Consider the following 2,199-nt stretch of genomic DNA (forward strand, 5'->3'; position numbering starts at 1 on the left):
GAAAAGACGGCTCAAATCATCCACGACTCTAACTACCTAACTTGCCAGTTCAGTCAATTGAGAGTGTGCTGATGCGGGCACCCGAAGGGGTGGGAAATCCTAGGGTGGGGCCGGACTAACGCTGCCTAGGGACCTATAAACCTGGGCACCGCCCGGGCAGGCCTGAACAGCTAGGGCGGCCTGCGCCAAGCGCCAAGACAAAAACCCCTGTCCAGTCGCCCAAGTCCACAGCAACAGGTGGCCCAGGCGCCTGGGGGTCTGGGTGGGAGGTATCCGGGGACCCGAGGGCGGGTCCTGCAGTCTCACCACTTCCCTATTGGCCACTGTCGCATGTCAACTCGACTTTTGTATCACGTATCCTTCCGCTACTGAATGTAGTCCTCCCCAAATGGAGAACCTGCCCGTTTAGCCTTCGTCGCATTTCCTTCTGAAGGTGCCTGCGGCCGGCAAGGACGCAAGGGGGCGGGACACAGGCAGCCGGGAGCCGGGATTGGGTGAGGGGTGGGGCTGCGGAGGGATTGCGGCGACGCAGCCTGCATAACCTTGAGGCGAAGGCAGTGGATTCCCGCACAGAAGCTGCGCGTCCAGAGACTTCTGAACCCTTTCTGCTTTACAGCGCACCCGGAGCCGAAGCACGCCGGAGGTGAGCGGGCCGAGAGGCTGGGCCGGCGGTCCCCACTTAGGGTCCATCCGCCCGGCAAGCGCGGAATATGGGCCCTCCAGCTCACTCAGGTCACTCTGACTAGGAACGGCGCAGCATTCCTGGGATCTTGGATCCGGTCGGGGTTGGGAGAGAAAGGCTACTCATACACGAGGCCTGCTTCTCAAAGACCTCGCTCCCAAAGTCAGACGGGTCCTCCAATCTCCCCCCACCCCCTTATGCAGGTTCCATCTTTTCTTTCTCAGTCTGGCTCCATCCTCGCCTATTATTCTTAATTGGTTCCATCCTTGACTCTCTTTCCCTTCCGCTTGGCTAAGTTCGTCTCTCTTAATCCTAGTTCTTTCGTTTCCTTCATCTTCAGCCTCCGTGTCCCCCGCATTCTGTTGCTTTCCTTGTAACGTCCCCTTGAAACCATTCCTTGGGTTCTTCTCTGTCCGTTCTCCATTCAGGCTTGTCCGCGCTTCCCGCGCCGGTCCCCTCCTCATGGCTGCCCCTCCCCCCTCCATTCTAGTCACGTCCGCTCCTCGGCATCCCTCTTACTCTTTCACGCGGCTTGGGTCCCCGCCCCTCCTCCTCCGTTTCGGTCACGTCCCCGCCCCCTCCATTCTAGTCACGTCCTCGTGCTTCCCCATGGCCTTCCATTGCAATTCTGTCCCGCTTCTCCATCATTGCTGGAGTCCCAGGTCCCAGTACTGGGCGGGCAGTGGGCCAGCGCCCTACATGCAGTGGTCTGCGGGTGGGCAGAGGCCGGTGAGGATGCCGTGGTAACCCGAGGGGATGCAGCAACTGCGCGGGACGTCGCTAGCGGGTTATGTAATCTGCGTCTGCTCGGCTACAAGAGGGAAGGAACCGGGGCTGTTCTTGTGGCGCGTCCCTTTTTTTGTGCAGCTGGGGGGATTTCTCCGGCGACCTGTGAGGCCCTGGATCTCAGCTTCGGCCCTGCAGGGTGGCCGCGAAGACTCACTCACTCCATCCTGTGGCTGCGGGGCTGCACGTAGCGGCTCTCTCTGGACCCGCCCAAGTTTCTCAGAGGCAGCATCCACTTCCTTAAGCTATGGTTCACAGTTTTTACCAAATGCGCCCGGATGGTAGAAAGCAAAGGCCTCAGCGTAGGGAGAGGGAATGTTACAGGGAAGGTAGGCAATCTGTATTCACTCCAAAGAGGTATGGGTCAAGGGTTGTTGCAGGAAGCGGGTTGAAGACTAGGATTGCTAGAAGGGTCATAACCCATAAAGATCTAATTAGGGAAACAATTTATCACTGATCAGTGCTATAAAAAAGATACGAATTTCCAGCCGGGTGTGCACGCCTGTAATTCCAGCTGCTTGGGAGGCAGGAGGATCACATTCATAGCCAGCCTCAGCAACGGTGAGGCTGTAAGCAACTCAGTGAGACCCTGTCTCTAAATAAAAATACAAAACAGGGATGAGGATGTGGCTCAGTGCTAGAGGGCTTGCCTGGCAAATATGAAGCACTAGGTTCAAGCCTCAGCACCAAATATAAATAAATAAATAAATACTAAAAAAAAAAAAAAAAAA

At 56.7% G+C, this 2,199-nt stretch overlaps 1 protein-coding gene across 3 annotated transcripts in view; it reads left to right on the top strand.

The window, feature by feature from the left end:
- Window positions 1-506: 506 nt before the first annotated feature.
- Window positions 507-2,199, top strand: part of Pkm (pyruvate kinase M1/2) — a 28,944-nt gene continuing 27,251 nt past the window's right edge. The window contains exon 1 of one of the 3 annotated variants that reach the window (XM_048793410.1): window positions 507-643. The gene's annotated coding sequence lies outside the window, so the exon portion shown is untranslated. The remainder of the gene's footprint in view (window positions 644-2,199) is intronic. The other 2 variants (XM_015480469.2, XM_048793411.1) reach the window with 2 other exon arrangements.

This window comes from Marmota marmota, unplaced genomic scaffold (genome assembly GCF_001458135.2).
Source record: "Marmota marmota marmota unplaced genomic scaffold, marMar, whole genome shotgun sequence".
Classification (NCBI taxonomy): domain Eukaryota; kingdom Metazoa; phylum Chordata; class Mammalia; order Rodentia; family Sciuridae; genus Marmota; species Marmota marmota.